This window comes from Orbicella faveolata, unplaced genomic scaffold, assembly GCF_042242905.1.
Source record: "Orbicella faveolata isolate gen_17 unplaced genomic scaffold, um_ofav_v1 contig_46, whole genome shotgun sequence".
Classification (NCBI taxonomy): Eukaryota; Metazoa; Cnidaria; class Anthozoa; order Scleractinia; family Merulinidae; genus Orbicella; species Orbicella faveolata.
The window spans coordinates 23,115,001-23,139,630 of record NW_028301576.1 but is presented as its reverse complement, the minus strand read 5'-3'; the positions used below and the strand labels follow the sequence as shown (position 1 = coordinate 23,139,630).

Genomic DNA, 24,630 nt, shown 5'->3' with positions numbered 1-24,630 from the left:
AAGCCAGCTTATCCTATAGATTCTACCACCGAAGAAACCACCTCGAGTGCAATAGAGAAGGAGAAAGTAGCATCACCAACCAGTGAACCTATAGTTCAAAATCCTGGAAGCAAACAGAAATCAGCCAGAACCAAACATGTAGCTTCTACTTCTGCAAAAGGGTCACAACCCGACCTTACAGTGGAAGTACAGATAAATGGAAAAACCACTAGATGTCTCGTGGACACAGGAGCTGCTGTTTCTGTTTTGGATGCAGACCACATGTTGGAATTGTATGATGGTCACCCTCCACCTTTAAAACCAAGTGAGTCAAGGTTGTTAAAGACAGTTAGTGGAGAGAATTTGCCTGTGCGTGGAATATTATGTACATCCATCAGCATCGCAGGTGGTAACTACCCTTGTGAGTTCAAGGTTCTAGAAGGCGTCACGTATAAGGGTGTCTTAGGAAGAGACTTCCTACGGGCTACTCGTGCCAACATCAGCTTTGACAAATACACTCTGCAGCTGAAAGATACACCACCTGTTACTTTTTCAGAGGACCTTCTGGTACTGATTGCCCTAGTGACTTACGTCGTACCACCACGAAGTGAAACGGTGATTCCAGCCAAAATTAAAGGAGACGTTCCACCAGGAGCTATTGGTTTGATTGAATCTGTACCACGCTTAGCTGAACGCTATCACCTACAAGGAGCAGCTGCCTTAGTAAAAGTGGCCGAAGGAGAAACAGTGCCCTTTCGCCTGATCAACCCAACGAGTAAGCCAATCACCCTATTCAAAGGAGCTAGTCTGGGGACATTTTCCGAAGCTAGTGGTGATCCTGACTTCTGTCCTGTCGGAGATAGCACTCCTATGCAGCCTCCACGACAGGAACAAGACGAAGTGCCAGTTGACCTACAAAGTTCATCATTGACCCAAGAACAACAAGAGCGCTTAAAGGCCCTGCTGAACGAATACAGAGATATTTTCGCCGTCACACCGGAGGAACTTGGTCGCACCAACCTAGTACAGCACCATATTGATACCGGAGACCATCGACCGTTACGTTCGCGTCCTTACCGCGTTCCGCATACACAGAAGGAAACTATAGAGAGCCACATTAATGATATGCTGAGCCGTGACGTCATACAGCCTTCAGCTTCGCCCTGGGCCAGTCCAGTGGTCTTGGTTCCGAAGCCCGATGGCTCTTCACGATTTTGCTGTAACTTCAGAAATCTGAACAAGATTACAAAGAAAGATTCTTACCCCCTGCCTTTGATATCCGAGAGCCTAGAAGCGTTGGGAGGAGCGAAGTTTTTCAGCAGTGTTGATTTGCTATCTGGATACTGGCAGGTGGAAATGGACCCCGCCTCTCGTGAGAAGACCGCTTTCGTCACCCATGCTGGCTTGTATGAGTTTACCACAATGCCTTTCGGTCTCTGTAACGCCCCAGGTACGTTCCAGCGCTTGATGGAATGCGTCCTTAGAGGCCTGACTTGGCAAATTGCGTTGATCTACCTTGATGACGTCCTGATATATTCCCGAACCTTCGAGGAACATTTGCAGCATCTTCGCCTGGTCTTTGATCGCTTTCGTGAAGCCGGTTTAAAACTTAAGCCAAGTAAGTGCCATTTTGGACAGACTAAGGTCAATTATCTGGGTCACGTGATCACGCCCGAGGGATTACAGCCTGACCCTGCCAAGGTCAAAGTAGTTCAGGAATACCCTGTTCCTAAAACTGTCAAAGATGTCCGAGCTTTCATGGGTCTCACCAACTACTATCGTAAGTTCATTAAAGGATGTGCCCAGATTGCCAGTCCCCTGCACGAGCTGACCAAGAAGGGAATGAAATTCGTCTGGACCGATGCTTGTCAAGACGCTTTTGACACTCTCAAGAAAGCACTGACGGAAGCACCTATCCTTGCCTACCCAGACTTCAATCTCCCCTTTATATTGGCCACCGACGCAAGCAATGACGCTATCGGTATGGTTCTAGGACAGAAACAGAATGGACGCGAGGTTGTTATCTCTTATGCTGGAAGAAAACTGAATCCTGCAGAACGCAACTACAGTGTAACAGAACGTGAAGCACTGGCAGTGGTTGACGGTGTACGACACTTCCAGACCTACCTGTATGGCCGCCAATTCACGGTATTTACAGACCATAATGCAGTTCGTTGGTTGATGAATATCAAGGAGCCAACTGGTCGATTAGCTCGATGGGCATTACTTCTCCAGCAACACGACTTCACCATTGAGCACCGCGCCGGTAATTGTAATGGAAATGCTGATGTCCTCTCCCGACGTACGTATGATCCTGTGGTTGCGGCCTACGACAAACCAGGTGTGCAGGTAGAGAGAATTTGGGAACTACAACGTAAGGATCCATCCCTAGCTGACATCATCACCTACCTTGAGACAGAAGAGCTGCCTTCCAATGGCGCTACAGCCAAAGCAATTATGCATTCCATTGACGACTACTATTTGGACCCTAGTGGACTGTTGTGTCACCTTTGGATTCCCAAAAGCCGCCGTATCCAAACACCAAAGTCCCAGTTGGTGGTACCAACCCCATTACGGCACGAGATTTTAGTTGGAGGCCACGACGATCCCTTAGCAGGACATTTGGGAGTGAACAAAACTTATGACAAACTACGTGACAAGTATTATTGGCCCAAGATGTTTGCCGATGTACAGCATTGGTGTCTGTCGTGTACGCACTGCCAAATGAAGAAAAGCCCAAAGCAGCGCAAAACCGCACCCATCCTACCTATTCCTGTAGAGGGACCATTTGACCGCGTAGCTGTCGATTGTTTGGGCCCATTTCCTGTCACGACTTCCAATAACAGGTACATTGTGGTTTTCTCCGACTACTTAACACGCTACCCAGAAGCCTTTGCCGTGCCTTCCATCGATGCACCCACGATTGCTGATCTTCTGGTCAACCAGATTATGCCACGCCATGGTGCACCCCGTACGCTGCTATCTGATAGAGGCTCCAATTTCCTCTCTAGCCTGGTGCGTGAAGTTTGTTTTCTGATGGGCACTAAGAAGGAGTTTACGTCCAGCTATCATCCTCAATGTGACGGATTAGTGGAACGTTTCAATGGTACTCTAGCGCAGAGTCTGTCCCACTATGTCAGCAGTGACCAGAAGGACTGGGACCGGTACTTGAACCCCGTCCTCTTTGGTTATCGTGTCTCCCCATCAGAAGTTACCGGAGAGTCTCCGTTCTATATGTTATATGGTAGAGAATCACGCCTACCAATGGATGTTTCCTTCTTGCCTCCGCGAGAAATTTCTGCCTCGATTGCTGAACACCGCGCCCGTGTTGTGGAGAATATAGAAATTGCCCACCGCATAGCCAAGGAGAATATTCAGCGAGCTCAACAGCGAATGAAGGATTACCATGACCTCCATGCTGTTCCTGCGAAGTACCAAGTAGGTGAACAGGTTTGGGTTTATACCCCTCGCAACCGTAAAGGCCTCTCTAAGAAATGGGCACATAATTATCATGGACCGTACAGGATAGTCAAATTTCTCTCTCCTGTTCATTGCATCCTCCATGCCTCAGATAATCGCCGTATTTCCACCACAGTCCATGTAACTCGCCTCAAGCCTTACGTGTCTCCAGACACACGGCCGATACGCCACCCTCCAGAGCTGGTTGACGAGCCATATTTGACTGAAGACGATTTTCCAGCAGACAGTTTTTTGGTAGAACACCAGGAGGTTATCCCTGAGTCCCAGGACCCTGACCGCGCAAGCATACCAGGAGCTACCAACGGCGTACTGCAGCTTGAAAATCTCCCAACAGCGCCCACAGGTTCCGTCCCGCATACACCCCAGGCCCCTGCCAATGCAACCACTGGGATGAAGACTGTAGTAACAAAGTCTGTATGCCGTCCAAGTAATGACACTCCAGAAAGAAACGTATCGCTCACCACGGATAAAACCCCAGATTCTGACGGTGATATTTATCAGGTTGAGAAGCTGCTTAAGCAACGAATAAAAGACGGCGAACATCAGTTTCTTATTAAATGGTTGGGATTTCCTCATGGTCAAAACAGTTGGGAACCTGCCTCCAATATTCTGAACAAGCACCTTATCAAGCAATTTTATGACCAGCATCCTCGTGCCACACGCTATGACGATCCGGATTTTCAGCCTCGAGTGACAGCCTTATTGGCAGAAGACACGAGTTCAAACTGCCCTGTAATCGCAGTTCTTACTTCTGGAGATTCTTATGAGAAGTTTGCGCCATTCTCGACTATAGCACTTCCAGATTAAGGGATAAAGCTTCTAGTTTATATAGAACCCCCGAGAGCATCATATCCGCTAGCTCGGTTATGGCCGCGGTTTTGGCCACGAAGAAAATCAAATACAAAATTACAAAAAGTTAAAACCTAAAAGAAAAAAAATATATACTTTTGCCCCGCTGTTGTAATAGATAATGTTACTTTAATTGTACTTTTAATTTTTATTGCTTGACTCAGGAGAGCTTCAAGCTAAGGTTGGAGGAATGTGAGGAGAGAGAATTAGATAATTAAGTACGTTTTATATATTCGCTTTCGCTGTCGGAAAATATAGAAGTCCAACATAGATATATTTGTTTTAGTTCGTTTTGCATTTCTGAGTTACAGGTTACTGTTCCAGTTCATTGACCGTAATGGACACCTGCTAGTTTGTTGTAGGATCATAACTGTAATAAGCGTTCAACTGTAATTGCTACCTGCGATAGTCTTTTGTTAAACTGTTATCTACCTGTGTTGTTTTGAAAGTTATTAATCTTGTAAACGTTGAATTCCGTTAGAGCCAATCGAGCTTTCTGAAATGTATTAGATAATATTTAGTTAAGAATTTTTAATAGCTTTACGTCATCCTTTAGAATTGCGCTTTCGGCTTAAATAGTCGTGCCTTGTGAAATATTCTTTGGTTACATTCTGGCTGCATTCCGGTTATGTTCCGGTTGCATTTTGGTTGTGTTCTTAGATTAAAACGATATCGTTGGACCTAAGTTCTGAGTGCTGTTGACGTCTCTCAAGGTAATTCCCTGTAACAGATCCGGTACTGATCCCCGCAGCAAGAGAATTTCCCAGGTTTTTACAGAAGTGCTTTCCCAGGCCAAAAACCTATTATCACATTTCCTTGAGTACTGTTCAGCGTCTTGGAGGGCTCCAGGGGGGTTGGAAGAACGACCTTAGCGTTCGCGGTAATGTTATGAGAAAATTCGCCGTTCCACTGACAATTCTTTATTATTTGGAAAATTATAGGAAAAAACCGTCAGTAGCCTCTTTTCAGTTAACAGCTAGAGATCTTAAGTTTTGTTCTTCATTGTACTTTGCCGATTCTTTGTATACCTGAGGGTGTGCAACGCTGTTTCACTAACTTTCATTTAGAAGACAAGTAGTTCGTTATCGGGTCATTTGAGTTTCTTTTTATTATTGAAATCTACCCTCCGTTCCCTCAGAAACTAGCCAGCTGAACTACTTTTCACTAATGGAGTTTTAATGTTTTCTATTCATGGGATGATTTTTCCTTGCTGTCGGTAACACCAATTCGGAATTTCAAATTTAAGTATCTCGCTTTTAATTTCCTAAGTTTGTTCTATCTTAATCCCAGCCTGTGTAATTTTAATCCTAGCACTCTATTTTTAATTTTGGAAGCCTCGTGGTGTTGATTAGAATTCGCTATCTTAATTAAGTACTTTCCGCTCGTATTGTATACTTGGAGTTACATTAGCATATTGTAAACACTTGACGTGTAAAGGGTGATATATAAGCAAGTACGTTTGTAAAGCTTTTTCGATTACATCGATTACATCGGCTACATCGTTACGATTTTACAGCGGCTACTCCGCCGAGTATGTCAGTTTCACCCTCGACGTTAGAGTGCAGAATAAACTACTGTTGGACCAAGTTATGTCTCTTCCTTGACGTCCGTAGTGAAGACCATTGAAGTAGATCCTCGTGTACCAGGAAATCGTGACGAATCTCCGTTCCCGCAGCAAAGCAGTGCTCTCCAGAGTTAGATTCCCCCAGTTGTCAGTTCAAGTGTCCGTTCAGTCCGAAATTTACAGTGTTGCAGGAAAAACTTATCGTCACAGTAAGGAGATGATTTGGGATCAAGGCCTCTAGAGAAACAGGCGACGTGGTTTTGTCAGTAGCGAGTGGACGGCTGCTTGTCACTGCTTCAGCTTCACACATAAATGTTCTTAGTACTTTGTCGTTCAGCTGGCTCCCGTTCTTTTCCAAGAGGGCCAAGAGGACGCTTTTAATGGTCCTGATTTGTCTCTCCCACACGCCTCCCATGTGACTGGCTGTGGGAGCGTTAAAATTCAATTCTATACAGTCACAGTTCATTTTCCGAGTAGGTCGGACTTGATCTTGTCTTGATCCATTTCACTGAGAGCTTCTCATGATTCTCGGTTTGCCCCGATGACGTTTGAACCTTGATCTGCTCGAAGTTGGCGTATGGGGCCACGCCTACAGAGGAATCGTCGCAGTGCGTTTAGTAATGAGTCGGTTTCCAATGTAAGACAGACTTCTGAATGAACGGCTCTGGAGGCCAGGCATTCGAAAATCACATCCCTTAACGTACCATTGGCCGAAGAGATCGACGCCGCAGTAACTAAATGAAGGGGATGGTTCTAGTCTTTCTCGGGAAGGTCAGCCATTTTTTGCTCCTGTATTTGCAGTCGTTGGCAGGTAACGAATTCTTTATAAAGGTTGAAACAGCACCGCTAAATCCAGTGATCCAATAGCCGGAGAGGCGAATTCCGTTGAGGGTAAAACCTCTCCCTTGGAGCTGAGTCTTCTCATGAAAATCCTTTACGACGAGCTCGTTGACGTGTCCTCTTCTTGGAAGAATGACTGGGTTCTTTATATCCTCAGGTAGGCTAGCTTGCTGACTTCTCCCACCCACTCTTAGAACCCTATGTCTATCTAGGAAAGAACGAAGGCGGCAGAGAGTGTTTGCTTGTTTCACGACTTGATTTCGCTTTCTTTCTTCATCTCTTTTCTGTATTTCTTCGTTCTACCTGAGGTTCTCAAGCGCCTTGATCTCATTGTCAAAGACCTTTACTTGTATTTGCTTTACTATTTCGCGCACAGCTTTCTTCAGTTCTTCTATGCAAACCGGCTGGTACTTCTGAGTTGCAAAGGTTTTCACATCTGTCAAGTGGATCCCTTTCCTTTATTTCATTCTCTCTCGGAGTACGTCCCGGTATCTGCGGCAGACAGCTACGGCTCTCTTTGCACGGAACCGATCTGAGAAATAATCAAATCGTTGTAGCAAGGATGCTGGGACTTCATTCGCTGCTGTCGTGAAAACAGAGATTTTCTTGACTTCTTTATCGTCAGGTGATAGCTCGAGAAGTTCATACCTCTCCAGCCTTCGCTGTTCTCCCACAAGAACGTGAAATTCTAGTTTTAGAAGACTGTTGTATTGATCTTCCAGAAATTGTTCAAAAAGAAAAGCTGAATTCATTAATATCAGTAATATCATTTTAGTGTATCTGTAGTCTCTTGTCATAACTGTTGTTAATTATTATTTGTAATACCGTTAGTTAATCAGTGGTCTCTAGTCATTGTTGCCAATTTTAATTTCTTCAGTTCTCTTGTTGCCTTAAGTTGTATTTAGTTGTGCTTAGTTGTACATATTTCCTGTAAACATGACCCGCCTAGATTAGCTCAGCTACCCGCGGGCATGTTATAATCGTACTTTTAATTTTAAAACACAATAAAATGTATGTAGGTAATTGTATGTATGTAAGTTACATCTTACGGGAAATCTATGAAGTGAATATTATCAATATAGTTAACGATAAAGTTAGGGTCAGACTGGATTTCAGATTTATTTTGCCCTAAAGAAACCCAGGTTCTCTTGCACTCTTACTTGGAATTTACTTTCATCAAATCTACTGCTTCATCGATTTGGCCTTCGATTACTCGAAAAAAAAAAAAGAAAAATCCGTGACGCACGCTACCTTTTTTGTGTTAAATGTCGTCCTAAAATTGTTAAACTATTTTTTTTTTCCACTTGGCTGTGACGCGTTTTTATCCCACAGCTAGTTTGACAATGTTATGACGCATTTTATCATCAAATCGATGACAGATGCATACAAAAGCTGGGCTAAATAAATAGAGGTTGGCTTTTAGCGCGCTTTCTTATACGGTGTTTTCTAAAAGGAATCATCGCGGTTTTGTTCTTCGTTGGCTTGTCTTTATATCATTGATTTAAGGATCGCGAAAGTCTGGCATCCCATTTGGGAGCTGATCAAGACGACACCGAGCAGTTGAAAACAAAGTGCTTTTACAGACCGTGAACACCCAAAATGTTGATTTCAAATAATATAAGCATACTCAAAATATAAGTAGAATTTTCAACTCAAACTAAAGAGAAAATCGTAACCATTATTGTTAGTGCGACTTATGTTGAGTAAAGTTTAATCCGATTTTAAGAGAGCATCCATCTGAAAACCATGGAGTCCACATCGACCCTCTCAGATTTTGTTCAAATTCTTTGTAGGGTTACATAATAAGGTGGTAATGCAGTGGGTGGAATATTGTCACAAAATTCTTTAACGTCTAGGAGATATCGCGGTCAACGTGCTCATGATCGAATTTAGCCCAACAATTGACCATATTTTGACCCATTTTTGGACTAAAATATTTGTAAAAGCATTGAAACCTTCCTGCTCAAAATGCTGATGTAATTAATATTATGTAATTAGATTGCAATGATACCAACTGAGATTTCAAATGACTTAGTGGTCTGGTAACATACGCATTTTGAAAATAATACCCTGAAGGAAGTGTTGGGCGGAAAGGATTTTAAGGTAAAAAAAAGGTTTGAAAATCGCTGATGCGGCATTGTTTCAAAAGTTTCTTTACCTTTATGAAGCCTTTATCGGTCAAAAAATACCAGCAAAAATAAGTCTGTAAAGTTTAAAACGATCGTGAGATTCTGATGGACAAAAACGTACTATATGTCAGTGCAGGAAAACAAAGAATTACAACGAGTGTCATAGCATAATGGATACGCCGGTTGAGTAAGCACCAGATTAATCCATATTAACAATTAACTTTTAAAATTATAGCTGTTAATGTTAATCAGTTATGTTGTTATAAAGTACGCTCGGTATGAAAGCCTTACGACGAGGAAGGCAGATAATCAAGCCCCACTGAAGTCGCCACATACCTCATCGATCGGCTGCACGCTTACATTCACGGACAAATTGGTCCAGAAGGAGGACAAACCTCTAAGCCACTAGTTTCATTTCTGCCTGGCATGCAGTTTCAATCACCAAAAACAATTCGTAAGGCTTAAAGATGCAATTATCTCGTTAAACGAAGGGCTACTGCACTTTATCCCTTCCGGCGCCATTTTGTTTAAGACTAGCACCCAGCCCCTCAAGACCCTCATGAGTGCTTTGTACAACTCTATCCAGATACGTGTCAAATCTAACCCGATTCATCGAAAACTCGATTGAGCGTTAATCGATACTCCTGGTGTGTGATATAGCGTTGCGCTCAGAGAGTCAGACAAAACTTTTAAAGTACGAACTTTTATTTGCATAGGAATGAGGCGGTCTGTTACATTTTACTCGACCCGATCGGGAATTCAGAGCTGTCTAGTTCTGGAGGATCGGTCGGTTTCTAGACCTGTTCCGCTGGATTTATCATTCCTGTGATATTTAGTAAAATATAAGTTCGGGAGGGGGGACTCCCATGTAAAAAGACCGGGGGCACTCGTCGTAAATTTTGAAAAAAAAAAAACCTAAGAGGTTGCAAGATCCCGTTTTGTGGGCGAGGCTTAAAATAGTTTTCCACCCCTAAGAGATTCCAATTCTTAAACAGCAAATTAACTGACACTTTCATAAAGCCTCGTTATCCAAACTGAATGCACACTCTTTTATTGAAGAAATGTGAATTCCCGGTGTAAATGCGACAAAATTAAAAATCAGTTGATTGTCAAATATCTCCTGTCATATTTTTTTCGGCTCAATACCCTAAAAGGTACCGCGAAAGCTTCTGCTGTGAACTTTGTTAGGTTGAACACCCTAAGAGGTACGATAACCGCTTTTTAAACCCCTGTTCTATTTATATGGGAGTACCCCCCTGGTATAAGCTTCTTTTTTTATCAGTTTCAAGGTTTTCCACAATTTCAGCTCTGCCTAGTTATGTTGCGACAATGTGAGCCTACCGGGATTTGAGAGGAAAAAGTTGACCGAAAAACGTATTATTAAGTTCACACTGAAAGCTGACAATTGATGGCATTATTCATTGCGGTCAAACAGTCAGCATGAGTTTTAACTATCATCAACAACGCGTTATCATGTGCCGTTTGACAGGGGAATCGGGAAGGGGGCAAATAGTAAGGGAATCTCCCGCCTCGTCAAACAAACAAAGTTTCCATTCCGCTTCAACACCCACGGATGTGGTTTTATAACAGAGGTCTTTAATGGTACGGTGCTGTTTGGTCTTTGTACCGACCAGATACACTACACTCTTTCTTGGAATGCCCTCTAACGGAGCGTTCAAAAGAAGCCTAGCAATAATGTGATTGGAATCAGGCTGAAATTTGATACAAAATACGGCCGTAAGATGTCACAAGTGACATGCTCTCAGTCTGCCACGTAATCAATCGTTCCAGCTGGTGCTTTACTTTATAGTAAAACAATAACGCAAAAACTTAATGTTCTGGTGGTTACCATTGCATGGAAAAGAAATAAGTAATATAAGATTTCGTTGCGGAGAAAAAAAAAATTGTTGTGACTGTTTGAACAAAACACCCGACTAGATAGTACAACAAGTCGGTGAAGTATTAAAATGCTTGGATGTGACGCCGCCAGCTGGCCGCGTGGCTCGATAACATCTGTTCAGCAAAATTATTATGGTGTTGGGAATACAACAAAATGAGGCTTGGTTGCCAAACGAGCTTTGTTACTTATTCAACCTTCAAGGCAATGATTTCTAAATGCTATGATGCGGCTTTCCACGAAAACATCTCACTTCGGTACGAGGTTTGTATGACAACTACTCAGAATTACTCAAGAGGGCTCAACTACCAACACTAAAGAACAGACGCCTGCAAGATGTATGTACCCTTATGTATAAAGTCAAACACAAATTATGTCCAGCCTACATTAGCAACATTATTAATACTCATAGCACTTCTTATTCCTTAAGACAAACTGATTTCAGCATTCCTGGATATAATACAGCAACATATGGTCAACATTCCAAAATTATGGGCAAAACTGCCTAAAAATATTAGATCTGCAAAAACTTTGAATAACTTTAAAAGCACTATTACAAAGTTTGACGTTATCTCTCTGCTAGACGACGGATGTATGCATTGTTCCTGCTGTTCATCTATGTAGTTAGTTGTTAAATAACTATTAGGTGATAATATTACGATAGTATGATAGTATTTATCAACAAATTAGTTTTTTGATTCAATTTTATATTTTAATATTTTCTTAATTTTACTAAATCTTAGGTGAATACATTTTACTTTATATTTTAGTCTTCCCAATTAGTAGAACACTTGTGCTCAGCTATTAAGACTGAGACTTAAATAAAGATGTCATTATATTCATTCATTCATTCATTCATTCATTCATTCATTCAACTCATGATTTTTGCGGCTTAGCTATAAGCCAACTAGCTAACAGTAGCTTAAATACTAACAAAATAACTAAATTGGACTTTCAAAATTTTCATAACGATGCTTCGCTTCTCGTTAAGTAACGTTTTATCTACGTATTATTATTTCCACTCAATTCTGACAGTACTTCAGACCAGGCAGGCACACCAGTTAGCTATTTGTAAGCTTGACCGAGGAGCTGAACTGGGATCTACCAAGAAACGACTCCAGCTTAGTGGTCAGAGCGGGACTTGAACCCGCGACCTCCGAATTTAAAGTCCCGCGCCAAAACCACTCGGCCACGCTGCCTCCACAATTCTGGAGAAGAACAGAATAGTTTTCAAAACCAAGACCATTCGTTATCCCAAGCCAATTTTGCAAGAGTATATTCCATGTTTGTTTCTGATTCGATGTTCATTATTCAATGTCTTTAGAATTCTTTGACAAATATTTGCTATTTCCTGATTACTCCTCTTCAACGTACGATTTGGACAGGGAGATTTCGCTAAGCATTGTGAAGACGATTTGGGCTTCAAGGTCTGATGAAACCCGGCCATGGCATTCACAATCATCCTGAGCTAACAGTCTATGATAGTTTTTCTGTTTAGTTACCATTGTCAAAGGATTTCAGTTAAAACGCGATCTTGTCAAATTTATTCCAGTGGCGAAATCATATGTGCAAACATCACTAGTAGAATCCTTTTGCTGTCATTTATTTAAAACGTCTCTTTTGCTTAGAGACAAATCAATGAAAGTTTACATGAAAGGATCGTCTGAAGGTACTCCATTGTGAACACCATCTGAATATTCCACACAAGAGCATGATGTAATTGTGATAGAGTTGTTTGCGCTGGAAATTCGATCAAGGAGGAACATGTGTTCTTTTCGGCGGCGCTTTCTTTTTAATTACAATTTAAAAGACTACTCGCAAAAAGCAGAAAACACCACTTGACAATAACCTTTTTACCATAACTGCAGAAATTCTCGCGCACTCATTGGCTAATTTTTATTGTCAATAAGCGAACAGACACATGAATTTAGAATTTGAAATAATGGCGGAATAGATACAGTGGAAAATCTCGTAACTCGAAACCCTCGGGGGACGCAAAAAAGGTGTCCGTAACTGAAGCTGGTCGCTTATGACAATGATTCTCGGATGCAGCCATTTGAGGTATAAAGGATACATACAGCGGCTTACCTATGGGAGCTTACCCAGTTAGCAATAAAAAAAAAAATTGGAATGTAAAGAGAAAAAAAAAAAACATGTAGCATTATTTTGATATCCCTATGCAATTCCCCGATAATGGCGATGACTTGTACACAGCACTGTATACTAAAGTATCAGGACTGGCCCTTTGGAATTTAGAGGAACAAATCATAATTGCAGCCTGCATAAACATTAACAGAGGCTCTGGATGGAGTTAACTGACAACTGACAAATGGCCAAAATATTAATAATAATAATAATAATAATAATAATAACAATAATAATAATAAATATTAATAATAATAAAAAATAATAATAAAAACTTTCAGCTGACAAATAGCTGAAAAAAGTAGTCAGATTTACTAAAAACTGAGAAAAAGCTTTATTCGTTATTCGTTTGAAATTTATTGAAAATGTGTATTGTTTTCGGTGGAAATATTATTACTGTAGCCTACTGTAACTGTAATTGTAACTGCTTGATGTTTAAGTTGTTTAGATTGTTTTTAGATCGAAACTATCAGTTCTCTATTAAGATAATTTTCCTTTAAGTCTGTTATTATTAATCATTTCCAGTTTGACCCTCATACTATCTGTTACATATTCCTCAATCGAAGGCCACGCCCTTCAGGAGTTAGGGAAAATCGAAATTAATCAAGACCATCGACGACTGACAAACAGTGTATACAAAACCCATTTTTCTAATTGTAAATGGCCACAAATCCTGCACCGTACCGCTTTTCTTTGGTCTCTTGCTGTTTCTGTTTTATTGACATATTTTTAAAATGTGTTACGTATTTTTATGTTAATGTAAGCATTTCTCTTTTTTAAAAAAGAAATTTTGCATCCCAATAAAACGGGTGTCATATTTCACCCCTTACTCCCCATAACGGCCACTTCTCTACACTTACTTTCTTCCTCTATACTCGAGGTGGCCTTTTGATAGGGGTCCCACTGTATTGTTTTTAAAAGGGGTCAAATAGCACTCCACTTAGCTGACAAATGACAAATGGCCCAAAATTTAACTGACAACTAATAAATGAATAACATTTTAACTGAAAACTGACATTTGCACCACCACCCCTCATCCATACCCTCTTAACACTCTCATTTCAACAAAATGCAGTGATGCAGTTTACAAATGGTTATGAATATCTTTCATAGTCAGGTCCAATTCCTTTCGGGTGTCGGCTTACAGGAGCTTTAAAACAAAGGAAAACTCTAAATAGTGAGACATTAAATTATCTGCGGCCGCTTACGGAAATGTGTGCTAACGGGAATGAGTAAATGCAGAGGTTGTATGGGAGTTCAAACGCGGGTTTTGTGAAGGCGGTCGCAAGTTCGACGCATGGTGTACGATCGACTCTAATAAATTTAACTTTATTATCATACTGGGAGGCGCGGTGGCCTCATGTTTAGTGTGCTCGTCACCGGATCGAGCTGTCGGGGCTCGAACACTAGCCGGGGACATTGTGTTGTGTTATTGGGCAAGACACTTTACTCCCACAGTGCCTCGCTCCCCCAGACACGGTATAAATGGGTACCGGCGAACTTAATGCTGGGGGTAACCCTGCGAGAGTAGAAATACTGCTAGTCGCTTCATGCGACAGAAACCGGGATAAGCTCTGGCCTGGTGAGCCCCTTGGCTCGTATGCAGACTTGCCTTTACCTTTATTATCATACTACAATGCGTCTTTTTAATCTCACAATTAATGCGAGACATGTTTTACTTGTTTCTTTGTCTATTGCAAAGACCTATCGGGAAATAAATATATGTTATTTGCCGGCTGGGAGGTCCGTATGGTGAAAAACTGTGACCGTGGTCTTGAAAATGCTGCCCGAGGCCGCAGGCCGAGGGCAGCATTTTCAAGACCGAGGTCACAGTTTTTCACCATACGGACCGACCCTAAGCTGGCAAATAACATGTTTATTTTTTTCTCCTGCGGTAAATTGGTTTTACAGATTACAAATGGGTTTGTTTACGCAACTCTTGTCACTGAATCGGCTTCCACGCCGTCTACTAACGATTTGTAAAAAATCTCGGCAACGAGCGAGTAACTCAGATAGTACACAAAGAAAGATGTATTAAAGAACAGATTTTTTTTGAACTACTTTATGTTAGTTGCATTTATTTCACCGGTTAAGTTCTCCAAAATTGTTTTTGCGGTGTGAAATTTCGTGCGAAGTTTGAAGTTTTACTACAAAAACAATTTCTGTCAGTCGTTGCTTTTAAAATCACTTGAAATCAGACTTTTCTACCGTAAATTGAATAGCAGAAAGCGAGGAAATTCTTTAAGTGTATTCGACAGAAATTCTCCTAAATACAGCAACGATCAGCGAGGTAAACTCGACTGAAATTGACTCAAATTTTATGGCGAGAAAAACACAGGATTACGCACCATTACAGCGCCAAGCTACAAACAACCCAGCACACTTTCACAACTTCAAAACACTCAATTCAATTTACTTACAGTGACTTTCCTTGCCATTTTAAAGTGAACAGAGATAAACTTTCGTTGATTAATCGTCGATGGACGTGTAAAAAAGGCAAAAGATTGACAACTACCGCCAACTTTTAGGAGCGAAATTTAGGCTGCGAAGAAAAAATCCGGCCCGTGGGCCGTATTGTAAAAAGCTGGACCGGTCACGTGCGTATGATTAGCCAATCAAAAATTCAAGGATTTAGGAATCCGGCCCGCTCAGATACTTGAGAAAAAAATAATATTCGGAATTTGACAGTGAATGTTTTCTCCGGTTTAGTGAACTTAAGACTCCTGTAATTATATCGATTGACGTTTTAAATAGCAACTGCTTAATTCTAATTACATCGTTCAAGTTGTAATATAGTTCGGCATTTTCCGAATTTTCCTCTCGAAAGGTTGGACAATTGCTATGATAGGTAAACCCAAGGGTTTTATGATTATTTTATGTACAAAATGAAAGACTGTTTTAGTGTTCCTATCGGGTTGTAGCAACACGAGTGGAAGTGTACAAGAACGAGAAATTCTTTGGGAACACGAGCCGATACGTATGCACGGAGCTTAAAAATTTTGCCAAAGTTCTTACAGTGTGTTTAGTGCTGTTGTTATTTTCGGACATAAACGAAAAACTGCATCTTAGTACGAGTTAACTCTAGTCAGATTGGATTTATCTTTAAGGCCAGAAAAATGCATTAGTCAAAGTTTGACGTAGAATTCGATGGGAAAAAATGTCCTTATTTTATCGTGTTCAGAGATATTATCTGACGCAAGTGGACTGAACTTGGTAATAGAGGGTGTTTTCAAAATTTTCCACATGGACAAAAGACGGTTTTGCATTTTCATTTTTCGTTACTGTACGTGACTGAAAGCTTAAGACATTTAAAGTTTTCGAAATCACTTTCAGTAATGTCAAATACATTCTAAATGAGTGGAGTCGTGTCTATTTATAGTCGAGCCGTCTTCGCAGAAATCATGTCCTGAAAAATGAGAAGTTATCCTTACCGGAAGATAACATACCTTACACGGCAAGAAGTCTGAATATGCTCACCAGAAGAATAATCTTATGTGCACTTCTGCTGCTTGAAAGAAGGGAAGGACGTCGAGTCGTCATAACCCGAAACAACTCGACGAAATTTGCTGTTCAAGAAGTCGACTTTACTAATGATACGTTTTAAGCGAAACACGTGTGCAAACAAAATAAAACCGCGCACAACTGAACCAAAACAAAAGAAATGAAAAATAAAATGATGCAATGTATGTCTTGTTCTATGAACGAAAGCAGTCTTAAATATACTTTTAGGCATGTGATACATTTTAAGCGATACCCTCGTAGACACAAATAACACTACGAACGCGTGCAATGTATATGTCGTTCTACAAACCAGTGCAGACAAATAATGTCTGTTTTAGGTAAAATACTCATGTAAACAAGTGAAAGTACAAACGCATACAAAGTAAAAAATAAAATGAAATAATAATAATGATAATAAAAACTACTATCATCATCATCATAACATTAACATATTCCATACAAATTGGTATATACAAGGTAAAAGTAAGTAAAAGAAATAAACTATTAAAACCTATTTCAACAGTGTTTACATAATGGCTCCCTCCTGGGTTTCAACGTTAATATCGGTATATTACGAGGTAAAAGTAAATAAAAGAAATAAACTATTAAAACCTATTTCAACAGTGTTTACATAATGGCTCCCTCCTGGGTTTCAACGTCAATATCAATGTTCTTAAAGTCACAAAAGGCTTTCCTTCTAGCTCTTCAACCTCTTAGGCAGATTAGTGCGGATCTTAGTAAAGCGAAGGATGTCCTTGCTCTTATCCAGGAGATTGTTTTAGCATAATGTTCTCCTTTCTTGATGGAGATCAGCTGCGCCAGTCTGGAATGGTATTGCAAGCACTCGTTTCCCATGCCGCCTGTTGACGTGAAAATAAGGGATGTAAAAGTTCCTTGTTCGATATCCAAAACCCTCCTCGCGTAAAGGCGCTTCTTCTGGTTCTCATGATTGCGGTATATCTGTTGGAGCTCTAGGTCCCTATACGAATCAGCATTAGGGTGACAAACCCTCACGTCAAAGAATGCTGATCGTTGGTTCTCCCAGAACCCGCGCGCATGAATATCTAATCTCGCATCTGGAGCTCGATTAGAACCTCTTCCCAGCTGTTCACCCGAGATGTCTTGCAGGACAGACTCAATAATAATAATAATAATAATAATAATAATAATAATAATAATAATAAATAAATAAATAAATAAATAAAAATACGTGTAACACTACTGTAAAGTGTAAACCAAGCCCAGAGAGAATTATGCTCCATGAATGTATAGCTGGCGCATACAAAACGAACCTGCACTAGGCATGCCTCGTTCTATCATCGTGTGCAGATTAAAAAGTGACACGTCTTTTTTATGGAAACACATATGCGTATGCAATCTCTAGCTCAACACAAGAAACTTTAACATGTATGCATGTGTACTGACCTTGTTCCAAAGGCCTGCAACGCGGAATATAAACAGAGTGACGATCCAACCAGATCGTGATGACCTTCACGTCTTAGAATGTTGCGGAAATAGTAAAGACATGGATTTAAACTGAATGAAAGCACCCAGAGGGAAAGCAAATTTTACTATTTGGAAGCAAACATTATGTAGGAAAACAAAAGCATAATTGTTAACAAGCCTATCTTTGACTGGGTTTTTTTTTTACTCCTTGTCAATGAAATTTTGCGATTTTAAAATATTAAGCAGTTAAATTTGGAAGTTCTAGAGATCTTTTTTTTTTTCTGTTCTCCGTTTTTTCGCTTTTATCTTTGGCAGTTCAATTTTATTGACAACAGAACAACATGAAAAAAGTTATTTGCTGGCTTTGGACGGTCCACCTCGAGAGAAATTTTGCGCTAGGCTTTGAAACAACCTTCCGTCGGCTTTCGGCCTCGGGCCGTACTCAAAACCGCGCTCAGGTAAAGATACTTTCGATAGGGACCTCCCGCCGACAAATATCATACGTTTATTTATTTATTTATTTTTTTCCAAGAGGCGCACGGTAACGAATCTCGCAATCTGATTGGTTTTTAACGCGGTCCGGAATTTCCTATCTCTGACCATGGCATGCTATCAATACAGATGTGCCCGTAACCATACAAATAACGAAATTAAGAAGGCCAGGCGGAAATATTTTGCTGCAAATCTTCATCATCTTCTTGCAGTAAATCGAAACCTAGAAAAAGTGGCATTTACTTAACAATCTGTTCTCACGACATCCAAACAAGGTAAAGAATATTTCGGAAAATAAAATTAGAGAACAACCGATAACTGAATCTCCTGCGATGGCCGAAGTATTAAATCTGTATTTCTCCAGCATTGGTGAGAGACTAGCCTCACAAATACCGTCGTTTAACATAGAACCTGAGTCCTTTATCGAGCCAACTGAAACTACCTTCTCTATGAAAGCTTCGGCAATGAACGTAGTTCGCAAACTGTTACTAAAACTTAATGAAAGGAAAGCTATGGGCCTAGATAACAATCCAAATAAGTTTTTGAAAATGGCTGCCAACATAGTGGCACCATCGCTCACACAAATAATTATAAAGTCAATTGGCACTGGTTTGTTTTCAACTGAGTGGAAATTAACAAGGGTGACCCCTATTTTCAAGAAGGGAAAAAGGGACGACCCAAACAACTTGCGACCAATTCCTCTCATTCCGACAGTCGCAGAATTTTTGGAAATAAATTATATACGACCAGCTTTATGAATATTTTACTGTAAACAACTTACTAACTCACTGCCAATCTGGATTTCGATCTCTACATAGTATACTTACTGCATTGATTGAAGCCACAAATAGCTGGTCGGTCAACATTGACAGTGGTCAACGGTGTGATCTTTATCGATCTCAAAAAGGCCTTTGGTACCATTGACCATAGCCTCCACATACGGAAGCTGCATAAATATGGTGTTGCCACGAGTAGTCTCAAATGTTTTGTATCATATTTCTTCGACAGTAGCCAAAACTGCAGTATAAATGGCCATTTGGCGGGTGTTGGCCTAGTTTCTTGTGGTGTCCCAGAGGGTAGCAACCTTAGACCCCCGTTACTCTTAGTTTACATTAATGATCTGCCTAATTACCTCAGTTCAGCCTCTGCGAGGATGTTCGCTGACGACACAAATATAACCTTAGCGGCCAGTGCAAAAGCTGACCTTGAAATTGTCGTTAACTTAGAGCTAAGAAAACTTATTTGCTGGCTTGTAATCAATATGCTAAGCCTTAATGTTTTTAAGACTGAATTTGTGGTAATTGAGTCAAATTAACGAATACGTGCTCTCTGGAATAACCAAATTAATACTCATATCGCCGGCAAATCGGACGAAAAAGTTAAAGAAGCCAAATCAGTTGGCTTGGTAATTGACGAACACCTTTCATGGACAAGGCATATAGACGAAATGAGCAAGAAGATGTCCTCAGCCATAGGCGCCCTTAAAAGTGTAAGACCATTCATCTCTGAAAGTGCCGCTCTCCAAGTTCTACCAAGCGTTGAATTTACCCCACTTTGGCTATTGTAGCTCTGTTTGGGATAAACTCAACGTTACCTTAAGAAAGTTCGCGCGAAAATTTTCCAGTCGACGGATTCTTTTGATTCCTTTACTGCACTCAGATAATGAGATACTTGGGTTAGAAATGCGAAAAAAAAAAAAAGAAAAAAAAATGGGAATCACCTACTTCGTTTCAGAGATAAAGCGTCTGGAAAACTACCCTGATTTTGAAAAATTGGTACACGTAATTTAGCATGGTCTACGCGGGTTTAAAGTTTAAAATATTCAAGGTGAATCAACGAAGGTAAACGATCTTATTACATCTTATTTTATAGAAGTGGATCTGTTGCGTAAATAGTTCCAAATGATGCCAACGTTTTCACAAAACTTAACTCCGCCCCACAGATAAACGAAGAGCTAAAAAGAACGGAATTCGACAGTGCATTTTTTCACTCCAAAATAGGCTGCCAGGGTCATTACCAAGTCCAGTTATGACACAAGTGCCAGTTTGTTTTGTTAAATAGACTCCGCTTGAAAAATCTTTCCACGCGCGGAAAAAAAAAGATTAAGGCAATGTAGATGTTTAAACTGAACAATTGGGTGAGTGGGGTCGGGGCTGGAGGTGGGGGGCTTACTCCGGCGTTCCTGCAAACTTACTTAGCATCCGCAGTACCGTATAATCTAAGAAATTCTGAGCTCAAACTAGACTTGCCCAAGTCGCATACAGACTACTGCAAGCGTGGCTTTGGCTAAAGCGGGGGCGTTATTATGGAACACTGCCCGCTTATTTACAGAAATCAGACTCTCTCCGACGCTTCAAAACGGAAATTGACCAACTTTATAACAGCTGTCAATCAGGCTCCCACACGGCAATCTTGTAAAACAATGTTCTTATAATTGAACTCCTTTTTTATACTATAATAATAATTCACTGAAGATTTTACCGTGTTGAAATAAATAAAGTATGTAACTATATATGTAAGGTATTAAACGGGGAGAAAAGAGGGGTGAAATTTGTCGTGTTGATCATTTTTCGTGTGTAAAATAGCGGCAATCCCCCACCTTTTCCCTTTTCATACTTCCATCGACGATTAATCTACACAAGTTTATCTCTATTCACTATAAGTAAATTCAAAGGAATGTTTTGAGGTTGTGAGTTTTTTTGGTTGTGCGCTGTAACTGGGCGTAATCTTGTGCTTCTCACGACCTACATTTTTAAATTATAAAAACTAAGTCAATTTCAGTCGAGTTTACCTCTTTGATCGTTGGTTGGTTAGAGGTGAACTAAAAGCAATAAATGTTAATTTGTAAGATATGTATCTCTTCTTTAACGCATGCTTCTGTGTCTAGTATGTAAGTTAGTCGTTGCGAAGATTTTTTAGGAATGGTTTCTAGACGGCACGTCAGCCGATTAAAGGACACGGTGGCAAAAACAAACCCACTTACAGTGTAAGCCAATTTACCGCAGGAGAGAGAAGAAAAAATTGTTATTTGCTGGCATAGGGTCGTCCGTAAAGTGAGAAACTGTGTCCTCGAGCTTGAAATTGCTGACCCCGCCCTGCTGCCTAGGGACAAAATTAAGCTTAAAAGTGAACATATTAGTTCGTTGGTTACTCATATTCATTGTCTAGTTCAAAGTCTGGCCTCACATTAATTGCTAGTCTGTCTAAAAGATATCTATTTTGTCGTGACTTCGTCTTTATCCCAAGAAAAAGTGCTAACCGCAGGGGATTTGAAAAAGCTCGAACGCATGGAGATGGTCCTGGGAAAGACAAAATTGTTTTGTGCATATTTCGCGGCCCCCTCGAGCGCAGAAGAAAAGTAACTAGTAGATAAAAAACGAAACGCCTGTAGATGGACTAATAGTTGTTTATTTATTTATTTATTAACTTATTCATTTATCTATTCATTTATTTATTTATTTATTTTATACCTGTAAGTATATCGATTAATATTTTAAATATTAAGTGCTAAATTCCAATTACATCGTTCAACTTGAAATATAACTCTCCATTTTCATAATCATATTGTAGCCAGCAGTAACTTTGACAGTCTCAATGCAACAAAATGGAGGACCATAGCTTACGAATGTTTATGAGTATCTTTCAAAGTTAGGCCCAATTCCTTTCGAGAGCTTAAAAACAAACGTGAAATCGAAATTACAAGGCCTCAAAGTGTCCGCGGTTGCTTACAAGAACGAGTAAGCGCTGAGTTTGTACGGCAGTTCACACGGGTTTTGTGAAGGCGGTCGTAAGTTGACCTGTCGGCTTACGAGAGTGTCCGTCCAGGGGCGGTCCATTGTATTTGGTTAGACGTATGGTGTATAAGATCAATTCTAATAAAAGTAAACTTTATTATCATATTAAAAAGTGTATCCATAATCTCACCACTATTGCTAGATATATATATTTTACTCGTTTCTTTATCTATAGCAGATACTTATCAAGAAACAATATCTGGAATTTGACAGAAAACGTTTTCTTCGGTTAGAGCAAGGCTTCACATTTCAATGCCATTTTCCTCAATGTTAACCTGATCTAAGTAAAAATTCAGTTGAATCAGGATAAACAAGGAAATGCCCACCCCACCCCACCCATCCCCTCTTTTTCTCCACATTTGGTCAGGAAGGTGGCGTTTGGAGGATGGTCGATGAAATCCTCATTTGATTTTTCTTCTACGAAGTCACGTAGAGATTATTTGTCATAGAAAATATGAAATGTGGTTATTGCCAAATCAGTTTTCTAATAATGAAAGGAAAACACCTCGCTCTGATGCAACAGAAGAGGGTTGAAGTAGCAAAAATTGTCGGCATGAGCTGCTTGTTTTAGGCCGTCTAAGGTCAACAACCGTCTGCCAGTTTTCGTCACTATTATTTGTAAATACTCATGGTACTTTCAGGTACGCTTTGGTAGCATATCAGGTCAGTTTGGTCGATTGGCGATCGAAACCTAACAAGCCTGCTTTGCTGACGAAGCTTAACAAACAGGGCATGATTCGGTATTTACTCTTCCCAAATTCGGCCAAGTGACCATGATAACGCAGCCATATCAGGTCAGTGACTTGATATCACACCGTGTCAGGAGAGTAGGCACGGTTTCTGATTTGCTGATTGCTAATTTGGGAGCGGTAGATCATAAAATCGAAGACAGGCAAAAAAAAAAGAGCGGTCTGAGTTTATTTAATAGAGGTATGGCGTTTATTGCGCGTTTTTTTCCAAGATTTTTTTTTTAGAATTACCACGCTGTTGTTGTGTGTTATTTATTTATTCATTTATTTATTTATTTATTTATTTTTTGATTCAATGACAGGAGAAGCTTTCTTTCAATCATTATGATGGACTCTCTTCAAAGTCTGGCTTCCCATAAATTGTGAATTGGCCTCAGGTTTTAGTGAAACTTCGCATATCGATGTCATGTTCTCAGTGTTATTTTGATCTAAACAAAACCTTCCAGCATAGCGATAAACAAGCAAATACCACTCCACCCCATCTAAAGACATGAAAACTATTTTCCATCCAGAAATTAGCCCTGAACCAAGAGAAGATCAAGGTACAAGGTACTTACCTTGCTCTTGCTCCTGAGGGCAAGACGGTTGGAACTGTTTAAGTAATGATGTGTACCTTAAGAAATAATTAAATAAAAGTTAGCTTTATTATTTAGCCGTTACAATACTATTTTACACTCTGTACTCTTAAACTCGATATTGATGCTAAGTATTTTTTTGGTACAAACTTTTGTTTTGGTCTATCGCAGATACCTACAAGGAAATAATATTCAGAATTTACCAGAAAATGTTTTCTCCGGTTTGGGGCGCTTGGTCGTTCTGTAAGTATATCAATCAGTGTTTTAAAATCTAATGGTAAATTGCATTTACATCATCCCAACTCACCCTTGACTTCTCTTTTTTGTTTTTTGTTTTTTGTTTTTTTTTACACATTTTTCTCTCGGAAAAGTGAGGCTTTAGTGAGCTTGCAATGCCTGTACAGTATATTGAACAACGTTTTAAATACTGGTAGGCCAACGATATCCTTAAATTCTAGTTTGGCTCCGAAAGCTTAAGGGAATAAAACAAAACACGTTATTCATTCATTCGTCAACCTCGATCTGATGTATTATTTGTTACCCCTCTCACCCCTGTTAAAGGTAATAACTAAGGTACAAAACTAGCCCCTCTACCCCGTCTTTTATTTCCGGCCAACTTCAAACCTGGCTATTCCCCGCATTGACTTCATGTTAAAAAATGTTAAAAAAATGTTCAATGTTGTTGTGTATAGTGGTCAATGGATACAGGATATATAGGCCAGATGTTAAAAGGATATGGGTTACTATTATTGATTACTTATTGATGACCTATTGATTACTCATCGATTACCCATCATTGCTCATCAACTATCGTTGTGCACTAATATTACAAATTTCTTGCTTTTTGGTACCCATATTTTGTAAATTCTCTTAGTGTTTGTCTTTTATAACAGACGATCTTGTTTACGTAATTACGCCTACACTTAAGAAATGGTAAGCGTGCAACGTGCAGCGTGCAGCGTGCAGCGTGCAGCGTGCAGCGTGCAGCGTGCAGCGTGCAGCGTGCAGCGTGCAGCTATCGAGTTATGGATGCACGCGGGAGGTTGCTAAGCACGAAAGAAGCGTAAGAGTCACACGAGGCGATAGCTGAGTGCGACTCTAGCTTCCATAACTGGATAGTCGCATGCTACACGGTTACCATTTCTCTGATAACTTTCAGACTTTTGAGATAAACCGCGATAAACCGCGCG

The 24,630-nt window shown here is 40.2% G+C and overlaps 1 long non-coding RNA gene and 1 pseudogene across 1 annotated transcript in view; both read right to left on the bottom strand.

Moving 5' to 3' along the window:
* The window catches only part of LOC149098949 (uncharacterized), a 179,350-nt gene that overhangs the window by 26,974 nt on the left and 127,746 nt on the right, over positions 1-24,630 (bottom strand). The gene's annotated exons all lie outside the window — the stretch shown is intronic.
* LOC149098958 (uncharacterized) overlaps positions 16,848-24,630 on the bottom strand; it is a 9,548-nt pseudogene continuing 1,765 nt past the window's right edge.